The sequence below is a fragment of the Convolutriloba macropyga genome, chromosome 2 (genome assembly GCF_964194025.1).
Source record: "Convolutriloba macropyga chromosome 2, txConMacr16.3, whole genome shotgun sequence".
NCBI lineage: Eukaryota > Metazoa > Xenacoelomorpha > Acoela > Convolutidae > Convolutriloba > Convolutriloba macropyga.
The window spans coordinates 75399002-75416675 of NC_134469.1; the positions used below are offsets into that span (position 1 = coordinate 75399002).

Here is a 17674-nt window from a genome sequence, read left to right on the forward strand (position 1 = left end):
TTTTCGCAATTATTTGTATATTCAGGAGACAGATAAGGAAAAGGTTCTAGGAAATAGAGCGACGAGCGCTGAGCCGAATGCTTTTATTTGATTGGCCGAATAATCTGATTGTTTTTTTTAAAATAAAGTACAACAAATGCAAGAAACGGCGAAATAATTCTCGTCGCTTTATTATCTATGGTGTGCGCTCCACTCGGCTTCTCCATGGCCGCGACCCCCCTGACGAGGGCGAGGTTGTGATCACGGATAGAACTTCGTTAATCTATTTGGTAGGTATTTTTCACAAAAATGCCACTAAGTAATAAATTTAATTTCAACCAATCAGAGCACGGAAAACTCGTCCTTAGATCTCAGTCTACATAGCATTCTGCTCTGCGCCCGTTCGTCTCTAACACCGTCCTCTTGAGGAAAAAATAATTGCAAAAGATTTGGTTGAGAACCATAAAACTAACCGACTAACGTCGGGCCAATTCCTCTAACGAACCGCGTGGGGTTATTAGAGCTGGTTAAAATTGCCAGATGGAGGAGGATGGACGAGTGAGTGTTGGAGTAATTTAAAAATTAAGATCCAGATTTCACCCAAAGAAAGTCTCTCCCAAAAATGGTTTTGTGAATCCCATGCTTGGAGAACAGTAAGAGAGCTGCTCAGAAAAATTGCATAAATAGAAAACAGGACAAATGTAATTGGTACAATCTTCAAATGAGAGCAATTAAAAATTAAACTGTAAACTCAATAATCAATTAGTCCAATTATTAATAAAATAAAATTAAAAAAAATCCATCAAAATCATTTCCTTAGACTTGAAAAATTAACCTCGTTTCAAAATTTCCATTGATTTTATATCTGTTTTATTCAAGGTTTCCTAAAAAAATACATAGTTAGCCTCGAAAGTTCATTACTAACTGTTACTTACCTTGTTCTAGAAAATTAGGCTCCAGAAAATTCAGCGATCTGCTAAGATTATAGGGTATTTTCCAGAGTAGCTCCCCACATATTGGTGGGTTTAATTTGGAGGGGCTATTCCTTTTATGTCCACTCAGCAGAGGGAGTTAGTGTTGCAAGAAGTACCAATGATATGTTCAATATTGGCAAATTATTGTATCCTTTCGACCCCTTGTGAAAAATATCGTCCCCAGCCAACTATTGCAATGAGTTACTGCAATTTCTAACATTCAACCATAAATTGATTTTTCTATACCACTGTCAGTAAACAATTGCTGAATTTTGACGCGTGGCTCTCTAATTACTGGTGGTAACTCAATTCTGATGTTGTTGGTGCTGAAAACCCTTATCATAGACCTCTACGAGGGCCTACATGGACAATGGAGACCATTAATCGCACAATTGCATTTGAATTGAAGCTGTTTACTGAAGCCCTGCTAAATAGGTTGCATTATATTAAAAATTATATGAAAACTATCCATTTCAGAAATGTAACGTTTTGGCAATTAATTGTATACTCGTTATTAACAAATTATCGGGAACCAGATATGGAAAACTACTTGCAAAAAATGAGACAAAGAACAGTGAGAAAATTTGAAAAATCAGCTTGGAGTTGGGAGCGCTGGTTTGAATGACTAGATGGAGGAGAGCGGACAAGGGTGTGTTGGGCTGGGGTGACTGAGGGAGTCAAAATCTAAGATTTACAGAATCACTTTTCACACAATGGAATTGTCTCCCAAAAAACCGTAATGGAGAGAATACTTAAAGACTAGTAAGAGAGCTGCCCAGAAAAATGGCATAAAAGACAGCAAGACTAATATAATTGCTAAAAACCTATTTTGATAACAATTAATAATTCAACTGTCAACTCAATAATCAATTACTGCAGTCAATACAATTATCAATCATTCAAAATTAACTCTTCATCAAAATTGTTTCCGTAGTCTGACAATATTTCCGTAACAACAGAAAAAGCTAGCCCGAAAGATCAAAACCAAAAGTAACTTGCAATTTTTTTTCTCAAAATTTCCAGAGTTCAGATTTCCCATCTGCAGACTTTTTGATCATTCAATTTTCGGGTAAGTAGTATAAAAATCTGACAGGAAACTCAACGGGCGTGACGCACACTTTTTGCAACGCAATGTTTTCTGCCCGACTACAAACGGGATGGGACAATTAATTTTTTTGACCGATTACAAAAAGTGTCTTTTAGAGGTTTTTGTCAGTTTATAGTAATTTTATGGTGCTTTATTAAAATTTTTCGTTCAAACTATACCTCGGCGATTTGAATTCGGTTCATAATTCTTTGCAAATTTGTGCTAATTTCCCGCCATATTGTGCAAAGCTAGACAAAAGCGCGTTACTATGTCACACTTTTATACCGCTTTTCACGCTATTTCTACGCGCTATTGTTCGCCATTGCTCACTTTTGCAAATTTTAAGTGTGCATGTATCCGATTTTAAGAAATTGTAAGCAGATTTTTAGCTAAAAAATTCCATATTTTTGTATTTTTGTCCCCCAATAGGTTTTTTGCGGCAAGAACTTGGAAAAAATTGCCAGCCGATCTAAAATTGAAGATAATGGGAACCCAATAAAGGGTCGGGGGAACCAGAAAAACCAGCTTAAATATTTTTGTCAAAAAAAAACAAATAAACAAAAACTATCTGGTTGCCCCCCAAACAGGTAGACTTTATTATTTTTGTTCTTCTTCGTTATGAAATGAGTTATTATTTCTTGTTCCTGCTCTTTATATCCTGTGCTTTTTATTATATTTCTCAGTTTGATCCAGTTTCGAAAGCTAGCACAACCCGACAAAGTACAATAACAAAATGCCAAACAAAAATCAATCTTGCAGCAACTATTAACAGTATAACACAAGGAAAATTTGGAAGCAGGTCAACGAGATCTCAGTAAACAAATGAACAGGATGAATTTGAATTTGAACAACCGGAGATTCAACAATATTAACAACAGAGGAAGATACAATTTCGTTCAACAATTAACAGAAAAAAGTTTTCAAAATCAGCAACAACAATACAGTGTTCCTATTATCAACCAGTCTTAAAACCAGCAACCGCAAAATATTGTTAATTATTATCAACCAAACTTCAGAGGATGTTTCTTGAACAGAAGACTTGGATTTCGTTTTAACACACCTATCTGTCGCACATGTGAACAGCCCGGTCACGTCCAGAATAAAGGTTGGTTTAAATCACCACAGCAAAGAGGTAAAAACATACCAATCGTATCAACGAATTCAAAAAACTTAAGATAGAGCATTCATTTTTATCGGCGCTTACTACTAACACAGCTCATTCTATGCCAATTTTTGGTACCAAACTTTTCTACGTGCCTTTACATTTTAATACTCTTATAATTAAACACTTTATTGACAGTGGCGCTATTTTTGGTGCCATTTCCAGAATTTTGTTTCAAAAAATTGAAAGTGGCAGTCCAGAGAGTATCAAAGTCCTTGACAATTCTCATCCAACAAAGTCATGGTTTCTGATGGACAGCAAATCAATGTTTGTGGAAAAGCATAACTTTACATTTAATTGGGATTGAATAATTAAAAAGAAGATTTTCTTATTTTAAAAGAAATGAGCTCTTCATAGAGTTAGCCTAAAGCCAAAAAGCCTCAGTACACAGTACAAGACATTGAAGTGAAACAAAAAAAATTTTGCTGCTGATCCTGTAGTCCCTGGAATTTTGCGTGAGACAGAATTCTTTGATAATTATATCGACGAAGCTCTTTTTAGTCCTTGGAATGATAATAGAAAAGTGTTAGTTTAAAAACGCATTAACACAATGGATATTATAACTCGTTAAGCCCAACCTAGCACTCCAGAGAGTCAAGTTCAATAAGCAGAATGAACACCAGAAACACAAAAATTTATTGAATCGTCACCCTTACAATTTAACACACCAGGTTCACAAATAAATTAAAGTCTTTCGCTTAAATCTTCGGATAGCAATCAAGGGGGTGGGACACTTAATTTTTTTGACCGATCACAAAAAGTGTCCCCCTATTTTTGAGGTTTTTGTCAGCTTTATTGTAATTTTATTGTGCTACATTAAAATTTGTCGTTCAAACTATACCTCGGCGATTTAAATTCGGTTCATAATTCTTTGCAAATTTGTGCTAATTTCCCGCCATAATGTGCAAAGCTAGACAAAAGCGCGTTACTATGTCACACTTTTATACCGCTTTTCACGCTATTTCTACGCGCTATTGTTCTCCGCTTCTCACTTTTGCCAATTTTAAGAGTGCATTTATCCGATTTTAAGAAAACGTAAGCAGATTTTTGGCCAAATATTCAATTTTTGGATTTTTAACCCCCACTAGGTTTTTGCCGCAAGATCTTGAAAATAATTGCCAACCGATCAAAAATTTAAGATAATGGGAACCCAATAAAGGGTCGGGGGAACCAGGAAAACCAGCTTATAAATGTTTTTGGCTACAAAAACAAAAGGGGATTCAAAAAGTAGTTGTCTGGCACTGTCTGGTTGCCCCCCTAAATGGTAGATTTTATCATTTTTGAAATTCTTCGTTATAAAAAGAGTTATTATTTCTTGTTCTTGCTCTTTGTATCCTGTGCTTTTTATTACAATTCTCAGTGTGATCCAGTTTTGAAAGCTAGCACAACTCGATAAAATGCAATAACACAAGGCCCCACAACAACCAGTCTTGCAGCAACTATTAACAGTATAACATCATGAAAATTTGGCAGCAGGTCAACGAGATCTCAGTAAACAAACGAACAGTATGAATTTGAACAACCGGAGATTCAACAATATTAACAACAGAGGAAGAAAACAGAGAGGAAGATACAGTTTCGTTCAGCCATTTAACAGAAAAAGTTTTCAAAATCGGCAACAACAATACAGTGTTCCTATTGTCAACCAGTCTTTCAAAACGAGCAAAAGCAAAATAGTGGTAATTATCAACCGAACTTCAGAGGAGGTCTCTTGAGCAGAAGACTTGGATTTCGTTTTAACACACCTATCTGTTGCACACGTGGACAGCCCGGTCACGTCCAGAATGAATGTTGGTTTAAACCACCACCGCAAAAAGGTACAAACATACCAATCGTATCGATGAATTCAAAAAACTAAAGATAGAGCATTCATTTTTATCAGCGCTTACTACTAACACAGCTCATTCTATGCCAATTTTTGGTACCAAACTTTTCTACGTGCCTTTACATTTTAATACTCTTATAATTAAACCCTTTATTGACAGTGGCGTGTTTTTTGGTGCCATTTACAGAATTTTGGTTCAAAAAATTGAAAGTTGCAGTCCAGAGAGTATCAAAGTCCTCGACACTTCTTATTCAACAAAGTCATGGTTGCTGATGGACAACAAATCAATGTTTGTGGAAAAGCATAACTTTGCATTTATTTGCGATTGAATAATTACAAAGAAGATTTTATTATTTTAGAACAAATGAGCTCACCAATTTTGGGCATTACATCCGTTGTCAAACATAACATTATTATTCAGCCTTCGAACAAATTGCTGAAATTATCAGACTTTACATTAAGTGTAAACTCGCTAATCTCTCAGAATAAGAATTTGAGTCAAAAGAATCTCCTCCTTGAAACTATCAGCAAAACTTTGTTAGAACCAGACCAACAAAAAAATCATTGAAGTGCAATAAGCAAAACCTTATATTAGTTGTAAATTTACGTACGAATCAACCGACACTTCAATTTTATTTGAAAAGAAGAAAAGTTTATGTCTTATTTCTTCAATGATTCGATTAGATGAAAACTTACAACCCGCTGTCGGCGTAATTAATCTAAATCCATATTCCGTTACTATTTCGTCGAAAAACAGAATTGCAAAAAAATTGTAATTATTACACCAACTCATGCATCTACCATTATTTTTTTCCATCTATGCCTACTATCTTCGATCACAGACCCGTTTTCAGAAGACGATTTTCGAAAACAAAAAATTCTTCGTTGCAACAAAATTAGACGCCAAGAGACAAACTTTGGTTTCCAACCCCAGAAAATTGCTCAAAAGTTGAAAATTTACAAGGAGTGTGGAAAAAATTATAGGACAACCTCCAAAAACTTAAACAGCATAAACAACTTAACCCAAATATAGATGCTGAGAATCGAATTAAATTTCTATCAAAATTTAATTGGAATGAGTCACAATTCACACAGGATGAAAAAAAGGTAATGGAGAAATTTTTGGTTTAATTTCATGAAAATTTTTCCAGACACAGACTGGACTTAGGCAAAAACGCAGATTGTTTGGTGAAATTAACTCCAAAACATGATCACCATTTGTTTTCACCAAACCCTGCAAACACAATCCGTCTTCGGGATGATCTGTTAGTTGAATTAGACTTCATGGAATATTATGATATTATCACAACACTTCCGTTTTTAAAATCCTCTTCGCCAGTTTTTGCCCAACGGCAGTCTTTGCGAAAATTAAGAATTCTAATCAATTTTAGACGAATTAATCATTTGATAGGTTATGACTATAAAAATAATTACTTCGTTATACCTACAATGGCTGACAAAACTGCAAATCTTGCTGGAAAACAAATTTTTTCGAAAAAGACTGTAGTCAAGCCTACTTCTTAATGCAGATGACTGATAAAATAAATATGCAATTTTTATCGTTTAATTCTGGTTGAAGAATATTTGCGTTCAGACGAATAGCACAAGGTTTAAATCGGTCACCCAATCCTTTGTGGCAAGTGACAATTGTTTCGTATAATTTGATGATTTGGGAAGTGAAGCAAGAAAATGTCAAAGCACTAATTGACAAGCTTAATTATATTTTTCAGTGTATTCGAAACTTAGGCCTCACGTTGGCGATTGACAAATGTCAATTTAAAATACCGAAAACACAGTTTCTTGGACATACAATTTCAGCAGTTGGAATATCTCCAAACAAACCGAAAGTTGAGGAAATTCTTCAATCAGTTAAATTGCCTAAAACACTTAAACAGGTTAGACGTCACATTGGATTTATGCAGTACTTTGAAAAATTTATTCCAAACCTCGCTTTAAAATTACATCCTTTCTTCAAATTGTTTCGTAAAAAGTCATCTTTTCATTTTAATAACGAACACGAAAATAGTCTGCAAGTACTTAAAGATGATTTAGTCAAAGCGTGCAATCCATCGTTGAAAATTGCTAAACCGCATTGCCAATTCATAATTGTATGTGACGCAAGTTTCTATGCCGCGGGATTCTTATTACTTATAGAAGAGCCCCATGATAGTTCAACGGAGAAAAGCAAAACATATGCAACGGTACAGTTCACATAACTTACAGAAATACCATTAACATTTTGGTCGACTCATAGTTGACAATGGTCTTTTGTGCAGAAAATTCTTTGATCCTACTGGTAAAAACTATATAGAGCAAACTGTGGTACCAAAGCAGTTACGAACAGAACTGATTTATAGAATACGTAACTCTAAAATGAAAGGCAATACTGGAATACAGAAGATGAATCGTGAATTCAGACGGAAAAGTTTTTTCCCGGCTTCCTTGAATTTCTCATTCAATATATTAACAATTGTTTAAGTAGTCTTCCAGCCAGATCTCCAAAACAACAAAGAATACAATAACAACTATCTCAGGTTAGTTCAAATACAAACTTGCATGCGGATATTTTACAAATTGATTTAGAAGGGCCGTTTCCGAAATCTGGGTGTTTTTTATACATTATTACGGGAATGGACGTATTTAGTAAGTATATGTTTGCCCATTTACTCACTTCAATTTCTGTTGCAGCATTATACAAATACTCAATTCACATCAAAAAAGCTAAAAGAACATTCATCACTACTTGAATTTCAAATAGAACAGGCTATGTTGAAATATGGAAAAACTATAGGAGTAGTCGAGAGTTCACAAGGACCACTAAAATGCTACTTGAAAATTTGTGAATATAAAAAACAACACGACTGGCACAAGCATATAGACCTAGCAGTCTTCCAACATAATACGAAATAAAACAGTACAATCGGTTGACCCCCAAGCTTGGTTTTCAATGGACGAATACCATTAAACCCAATAGACCTGAAGTTTAATAATGCTAACATTCACATACCGAAAGGTTACTTCGACTACATAGCGGACGTGCAAATTAAAAGGTCGACAATATTTGGCCAAAAAAAGGAAGCCTTGCTGAAAAACTTTTTTAAATATCGGGATTATTAAGACAGAAAAGCAAAAGCAGTTCCTTTGAAAGGTGCAGAATATTGCTTGCTTTTAAGCCTAAAATTTTCTAATGAACATGGGAAAAATAGTAACATGCAATGCAAGTGAATGGCTTTTTACAAGATAGAGAAATTTTTAACTAGAGGCAACTACCTCATAAGAAAAATTGGAACAAATCATAATCAAATTGTTCATAGAGTTAGCCTACAGCCAAAAAGCCTCAGTACACAGTACAAGACATTGAAGTGAAATAAAAAACTTTGCTGCTGATCCTGTAGTCCCTGGAATTTTGCGTGAGACAGAATTCTTTGTTAATTATATCGACGAAGCTCTTTTTAGTCCTTGGAATGATAATAGAAAAGTGTCAGTTCAAAAACGCATTAACACAATGGATATTATAACTCGTTAAGCCCAACCTAGCACTCCAGAGAGTCAAGTTCAACAAGCAGAACGAACACCAGAAACACAAAAATTTATTGAATCGTCACCCTTACAATTTAACACACCAGGTTCACAAATAAATTAAAGTCTTTCGCTTAAATCTTCGGATAGCAATCAAGGGGGTGGGACACTTAATTTTTTTGACCGATTACAAAAAGTGTCCCCCTATTTTTGAGGTTTTTGTCAGCTTTATAGTAATTTTATTGTGCTACATTAAAATTTGTCGTTCAAACTATACCTCGGCGATTTAAATTCGGTTCATAATTCTTTGCAAATTTGTGCTAATTTCCCGCCATATTGTGCAAAGCTAGACAAAAGGGCGTTACTATGTCACACTTTTATACCACTTTTCACGCTATTTCTACGCGCTATTGTTCGCCATTGCTCACTTTTGCAAATTTTAAGTGTGCATGTATCCGATTTTAAGAAATTGTAAGCAGATTTTTAGCTAAAAAATTCCATATTTTTGTATTTTTGTCCCCCAATAGGTTTTTTGCGGCAAGAACTTGGAAAAAATTGCCAGCCGATCTAAAATTGAAGATAATGGGAACCCAATAAAGGGTCGGGGAACCAGAAAAACCAGCTTATAAATATTTTTGTCAAAAAAAAACAAAAAAAGGGATTCAAAAAGCAGTTGTATGGCACTATCTGGTTGCCCCCAAACAGGTAGACTTTATCATTTTTGTTCTTCTTCGTTATGAAATGAGTTATTATTTCTTGTTCCTGCTCTTTATCTCTTTATATCCTGTGCTTTTTATTACATTTCTCAGTTTGATCCAGTTTCGAAAGCTAGCACAACCAGACAAAGTACAATAACAAAATGCCAAACAAAAAAATCAATCTTGCAGCAACTATTAACAGTATAACACAAGGAAAATTTGGCAGCAGGTCAACGAGATCTCAGTAAACAAATGAACAGGATGAATTTGAATTTGAACAACCGGAGATTCAACAATATTAACAACAGAGGAAGATACAGTTTCGTTCAGCCATTTAACAGAAAAAAGTTTTCAAAATCAGCAACAACAATACAGTGTTCCTATTATCAACCAGTCTTAAAACCAGCAACAGCAAAATATTGTTAATTATTATCAACCAAACTTCGGAGGATGTTTCTTGAACAGAAGACTTGGATTTCGTTTTAACACACCTATCTGTCGCACATGTGAACAGCCCGGTCACGTCCAGAATAAAGGTTGGTTTAAATCACCACCGCAAAGAGGTAAAAACATACCAATCGTATCAACGAATTCAAAAAACTAAAGATAGAGCATTCATTTTTATCGGCGCTTACTACTAACACAGCTCATTCTATGCCAATTTTTGGTACCAAACTTTTCTACGTGCCTTTACATTTTAATACTCTTATAATTAAACACTTTATTGACAGTGGCGCTCTTTTTGGTGCCATTTCCAGAATTTTGTTTCAAAAAATTGAAAGTGGCAGTCCAGAGAGTATCAAAGTCCTTGCCACTTCTCATCCAACAAAGTCATGGTTTCTGATGGACAACAAATCAATGTTTGTGGAAAAGCATAACTTTACATTTAATTGGGATTGAATAACTAAAAAGAAGATTTTCTTATTTTAAAAGAAATGAGCTCACCATTTTTGGGCATAACATTCGTTGTCAAAAATAACATTATCATTCAGCCTTCGAACAAATTGCTGAAATTATCAGACTTTACATTAAGTATAAACTCGCTAATCTCTCAGAATAAGAATTTGAGTCAAAAGAATCTCCTCCTTGAAACTATCAGCAAAACTTTGTTAGAACCAGACCAACAAAAAAATCATTGAAGTGCAATAAGCAAAACCTTATATTAGTTGTAAATTTACGTACAAATCAACCGACCCTTCAATTTTATTTGAAAAGAAGAAAAGTTTATGTCTAATTTCATCAATGAATCGATAAGATGAAAACTTACAATCAGCTGTCCGCGTAAATAATCTAAACTCATATCCCGTTTCTATGTCGGCGAAAACTAGAATTGCAAAAATTGTAGTTTTTAAACCAACTCATGCATCTACCATTCTATCTTTCCATCTATGCCTACTATCTTCGATCACAGACTCGTTATCAGAAGACAATTTTCGAAAACAAAAATTTATTTGTTGCAATAAAATTAGACGCCATGAGACAAACTTTGGTTTCCAACCCCAAAAAATTGCACACTAGGTGAAAATCTACAAGGAGTGTGGGAAAAAGTGTACGAAAACCTCAAAAAACTTAAACAGCATGAACAACTTAACCCAAACTTAGAAGCTGAGAATCGAAACAAATTTCTATCAAAATTTAATTGGAATGAGTCACAATTCGCCAGTTTTTGCCCAACGGCAGTCTTCGCAAAAATGAAGAATTCTAATCGATTTTAGACAAATAAATCATTTACTGCGTTATGACTAAAAAACAATAACTTCCTTATACCTACAATGGCAGAAGAATCTGCACATCTAGCTGGAAAATAAATTTTTGAAAAAAGGACTGTAGTCAGGCCTACTTCTTAATGCAGATGATTGATGAAATAAATATGCAACTTTTAGCGTTTAATTTTGGTTGAAGAACATTTGCGTTCAGACGAATAGCACAAGGTTTAAACTGCTCACCGAAAGCTTTTAGTTCTTGTGTAAGCAAACACTTACAATTTTTTGTGGCAAGTGACAATTGTTTTGTATATTTTGATGATTTCGGAAGTGAAGCAAGAAAATTTCAAAGCACTAATTGACAACCATAATTGTATTTTCCAGTTTATTCAAAACTTAGGCCTCAAGTTGGCAATTGACAAATGTTATTTCAGCATACCGAAAACAAAGTTTCTTGGACGTAAAATTTCAGCAATTGGAAAAACTCGAAACAAACCGAAAGTTGAGGAATTTCTTCAATCAGTTAAATTGCCTAAAACACTTAAACAGGTTAGACGTCACATTGGATTTATGCAGTACTTTGAAAAATTTATTCCAAACCTCGCTTTAAAATTACATCCTTTCTTCAAATTGTTTCGTAAAAAGTCATCTTTTCATTTTAATAACGAACACGAAAATAGTCTGCAAGTACTTAAAGATGATTTAGTCAAAGCGTGCAATCTATCGTTGAAAAATGCTAAACCGCATTGCCAATTCATTATTGTGTGTGACGCAAGTTTCTATGCCGCGGGATTCATATTACTTATAGAACAGCCCGATGATAGTTCAACGGAGAAAAGCAAAACATATGCAACGGTACAGTTCACATAACTTACAGAAATACCATTAACATTTTGGTCGACTCATAGTTGACAATGGTCTTTTGTGCAGAAAATTCTTTGATCCTACTGGTAAAAACTATATAGAGCAAACTGTGGTACCAAAGCAGTTACGAACAGAACTGATTTATAGAATACGTAACTCTAAAATGAAAGGCAATACTGGAATACAGAAGATGAATCGTGAATTCAGACGGAAAAGTTTTTTTCCGACTTCCTTGAAATTCTCATTCAATATATTAACAACTGTTTAAGTAGTCTTCCAGCCAGATCTCCAAAACAACAAAGAAAACAATAACAACTATCTCAGGTTAGTTCAAATACAAACTTGCATGCGGATATTTTACAAATTGATTTAGAAGGGCCGTTTCCGAAATCTGGGTGTTTTTCATACATTATTACGGGAATGGACGTATTTACTAAATATATGTTTGCCCATCTACTCACTTCAATTTCTGTTGCAGCATTATACAAATACTCAATTCACTTCAAAAAAGCTAAAAGAATTTTCATCACTACTTGAGTTTCAAATAGAACAGGCTATGTTGAAATATGCACAAACTATAGGAGTAGTCGAGAGTTCACAAGGACCACTAAAATGCTACTTGAAAATTTGTGAATATCAAATACAACACGACTGGCACAAGCATATAGACCTAGCAGTCTTCCAACATAATACGAAATAAAACAATACAATCGGTTGACCCCCAAGCTTGGTTTTCAATGGACGAATACCATTAAACCCAATAGACCTGAAGTTTAATAATGCTAACATTCACATACCGAAAGGTTACTTCGACTACATAGCGGACGTGCAAATTAAAAGGTCGACAATATTTGGCCAAAAAAGGAAGCCTTGCTGAAAAACTTTTTTAAATATCGGGATTATTAAGACAGAAAAGCAAAAGCAGTTCCTTTGAAAGGTGCAGAATATTGCTTGCTTTTAAGCCTAAAATTTTCTAATGAACATGGGAAAAATAGTAACATGCAATGCAAGTGAATGGCTTTTTACAACATAGAGAAATTTTTAACAAGAGGCAACTACCTCATAAGAAAAATTGGAACAAATCATAATCAAATTGTTCATAGAGTTAGCCTAAAGCTAAAAAGCCTCAGTACATAGTACAGGAGATTAAAGTGAAATAGGAAAGCTTTGTTGCTCTCATTTAGTCCCTGAAATTTTGCGTGACAGAATTCTTTGATAATTGTATCGACGAATCTCTTTTTAGTCTTTGGAATGATAAGAGAAAAGTGTTAGTTCAAAAACGAATCAACCGAACGATAAAACGTAATATAATTTGTTAAACCCAACCTAGCTCTCCACAGAGTCAATTTCAACAAGCAGAATAAACACCAGAAATACGACAATCTAATGAATCGTCACCCTTAGAGTTCAGCACAGCAGATTCAAAAATAAATGGAAGTGTTTCGCCTAAAATTTCGTATAGCAATTTCAGAAGTCCAACAACAGAAAATCAATGCCAGTACAATATCAGAGCGCAGTACACTCAGAGCCTAAAGCGCCTGTTTCTAACTTAGCTCCTTTAATAGCTGAGAAAAGGGTAGAAAGACCGCCTGGAATTACACAACCACCGCCAAGTTCAACGGTTACAGCAGCAAATGTAACTAAAAGCCGACGAACTGAATCGCCGCAAGTTGCTAATACTGTCTCAAAAAACGGTTGCGTAAGGAAACAAGCACAGCATGTTCAGTCTACTTAACTACTTGTTTATAAAATTGATCTTTCTTTCACAGTTCCTTCTCCTTTCTTTCATTCTTATACAAAATCTATCTCTTATAACTTCCTTTTGCAGCAAACATTTTCCTATGTTTGTCCCAGTAACAATTAAACTACAGTTTTAAAGCTCTATGTGATTCAGAATACAAGCAGCTCAAAAGCGCTCAAAAGCAACACAAAACTTCAAATTTCAAATTCCAAAGAATGAATTGCTAAAAACTTGTTCAAATTTACAATTAAGCCCAATTTTGTCAAAATTTTCACAGGAGAATAAAAAAATCTGCTCGCTAGGCGTTGTAGAACATGCAATTTTTTTTCAATTTATTCCACTCACATTGGCCTATACACTGCAGTGCAGTACAGTAACGTAATATGTCGTTTGTAAACCGCTTTTCCATTCGCTCTAAATACAAAAGGAAAATTATTTTTGCTTAATATTGCCACCACTTATTTGAATTATCACCAAAATCCTGCTCCTTCTTTTCTTCGAAACACAATTGTTGCTTGGGGAGCCTAAAACTTTTTTTCCGTTGCTAAGAAGGACCAGTTGGCCGCCCACGCTTACTGGAAACATTAGTTACTAGAATTGGTTAAATGGAGTTATTAAGTGCAACTAAATGTTCTGTATTTTCGCTAGAAGTTATGACAAAGTATCACGCTTTATTCCCCACTCAACTGCACTTGATTTTCAAGCAGTTATATGCGGAGTTTCCTAATCCATTTTCATAGTTTTGTATGGTTTTTTGAGCGCGTTCAATATCTACCTTATCAAATGCCTCCAAACCCAAGACCAAAGACGGTCCTGTTGTAAAACTCATAACACTGTACACACAAAGTCCGGGTGGAGTGAAGCAGCTTTAACAAAGCAAATAAAGTTTTAAACATTACGAATATGTTTCTCCAACGTAACGGATTTCACACCACGCTCAAAAATAATGACCAGTTTTTTTTCCAATGCGTGTGTATGATATGGAATCTTTACCACCGGTTTCCACATGAGCCTCAGTAAACCACGGGCTAAATTGAAAGAGCGCATCAAAATGACAAAAAAAAATTGGCAGGAAAAAAAAATTGGCATAGACCTGAAGTTTAATAATGCTAACATTCACATACCGAAAGGTTACTTCGACTACATAGCGGACGTGCAAATTAAAAGGTCGACAATATTCGGCCAAAAAAGGAAGCCTTGCTGAAAAACTTTTTTAAATATCGGGATTATTAAGACAGAAAAGCAAAAGCAGTTCCTTTGAAAGGTGCAGAATATTGCTTGCTTTTTAAGCCTAAAATTTTCTAATGAACATGGGAAAAATAGTAACATGCAATGCAAGTGAATGGCTTTTTACAACATAGAGAAATTTTTAACTAGAGGCAACTACCTCATAAGAAAAATTGGAACAAATCATAATCAAATTGTTCATAGAGTTAGCCTAAAGCTAAAAAGCCTCAGTACATAGTACAGGAGATTAAAGTGAAATAGGAAAGCTTTGTTGCTCTCATTTAGTCCCTGAAATTTTGCGTGACAGAATTCTTTGATAACTGTATCGACGAATCTCTTTTTAGTCTTTGGAATGATAAGAGAAAAGTGTTAGTTCAAAAACGAATCAACCGAACGATAAAACGTAATATAATTTGTTAAACCCAACCTAGCTCTCCACAGAGTCAATTTCAACAAGCAGAATAAACACCAGAAATACGACAATCTAATGAATCGTCACCCTTAGAGTTCAGCACAGCAGATTCAAAAATAAATGGAAGTGTTTCGCCTAAAATTTCGTATAGCAATTTCAGAAGTCCAACAACAGAAAATCAATGCCAGTACAATATCAGAGCGCAGTACACTCAGAGCCTAAAGCGCCTGTTTCTAACTTAGCTCCTTTCATAGCTGAGAAAAGGGTAGAAAGACCGCCTGGAATTACACAACCACCGCCAAGTTCAACGGTTACAGCAGCAAATGTAACTAAAAGCCGACGAACTGAATCGCCGCAAGTTGCTAATACTGTCTCAAAAAACGGTTGCGTAAGGAAACAAGCACAGCATGTTCAGTCTACTTAACTACTTGTTTATAAAATTGATCTTTCTTTCACAATTCCTTCTCCTTTCTTTCATTCTTATACAAAATCTATCTCTTATAACTTACCTTTTGCAGCAAACATTTTCCTATGTTTGTCCCAGTAACAATTAAACTACAGTTTTAAAGCTCTATGTGATTCAGAATACAAGCAGCTCAAAAGCGCTCAAAAGCAACACAAAACTTCAAATTTCAAATTCCAAAGAATGAATTGCTAAAAACTTGTTCAAATTTACAATTAAGCCCAATTTTGTCAAAATTTTCACAGGAGAATAAAAAAATCTGCTCGCTAGGCGTTGTAGAACATGCAATTTTTTTTCAATTTATTCCACTCATATTGGCCTATACACTGCAGTGCAGTACAGTAACGTAATATGTCGTTTGTAAACCGCTTTTCCATTTGCTCTAAATACAAAAGGAAAATTATTTTTACTTACTATTGCCACCACTTATTTGAATTATCACCAAAATCCTGCTCCTTCTTTTCTTCGAAACACAATTGTTGCTTGGGGAGCCTAAAACTTTTTTTCCGTTGCTAAGAAGGACCAGTTGGCCGCCCACGCTTACTGGAAACATTAGTTACTAGAATTGGTTAAATGGAATTATTAAGTGCAACAAAATGTTCTGTATTTTCGCTAGAAGTTATGACAAAGTATCACGCTTTATTCCCCACTCAACTGCACTTGATTTTCAAGCAGTTATATGCGGAGTTTCCTAATCCATTTTCATAGTTTTGTACGGTTTTTTGAGCGCGTTCAATATCTACCTTATCAAATGCCTCCAAACCCAAGACCAAAGACGGTCCTGTTGTAAAACTCATAACACTGTGCACACAAAGTCCGGGTGGAGTGAAGCAGCTTTAACAAAGCAAATAAAGTTTTAAACATTACGAATATGTTTCTCCAACGTAACGGATTTCACACCACGCTCAAAAATAATGACCAGTTTTTTTTCCAATGGGTGTGTATGATATGGAATCTTTACCACCGGTTTCCACATGAGCCTCAGTAAACCACGGGCTAAATTGAAAGAGCGCATCAAAATGACAAAAAAAATTGGCAGGAATTTTGAATTTTACCAGTGACTCCATTGGAAAACTTTTGGAACTAGAATACGAATATATCTTTGATTCTGTAAGAGAATGTTTCTGATGAAATCTAGATTCACGAATAATTCAGATAATTTTTGAAGGAAGACAATGATAGTCATCAACATAATCGGAGAATTCTTGATAACTCTCTTTTGAGGATTTAATTTATCAGAGTAGATAGATAGTTAAGATCGGATGTCATAAGAAGTCAAGGAAGTTATAAATTAAATGTGATCACCATGAATGTAAAAGTGCAGTAATTTGGGGGTAATAAAGAGGGACTGAATTTTGTGTTAATCGCCACAATTGTCGACCACTATTTCTAATATAAGTATTCGATTACAAGGTTTGTCTCTGCGTTCCCATTAGCCGACAGGTTATGGGCCCAGAGCTTTTCTAAGTTAAGTAATCAATCCCCCTCGTAAATAAAAAAAACTTTGTTGCTGAGCCTCTTTGCTATAAAAGATGGTAGCTGAAATCACTGGGGGAGGAAGACAGAGAAGACAGAGGGACCAGCCTTGTAGTCAAGAAGTGGCCAAGTAAGACCAGAAGGAGCAAGAGTAAGAAGTTTCTGTAGCTGGTTGGGGGACTTCAATTGTGGAGTTGGAAGCTTGTGTAATTAGATGGGGGACTTCATTTGTGAAGTGGGCGGCTCGTGTAGCTGGTTGGGGGACTTCATCTGTGGAGTCGAGAGCTTGTGTACCTGGTTGGGGGACTTCAATCGTGGAGTGCTAAGTGTGTGTAGCTAAGCAGTGGATTCTGCTTGTGAAGTAAGAGTGAGTGGAGCTGTTGTGGGGATCAGTGATGTGCGCGGAGGTTCAATTGTATAACAGAGCTGTCGGGGAAACCAAGATTGCTTAGTATAGCTGAGAACAGCTCAGCTTAAACAACTGTTTCATTTTCAATTGTGTGTGCTGTGCTTCTGTAAGAAACAAGTTTGGGTCGAAAGACAC

General features: G+C 35.2%; 1 protein-coding gene across 1 annotated transcript in view; it reads left to right on the forward strand.

Moving 5' to 3' along the window:
• Positions 1–17674, forward strand: part of LOC142334998 (uncharacterized) — a 253501-nt gene that overhangs the window by 91018 nt on the left and 144809 nt on the right. The window lies entirely within an intron of this gene.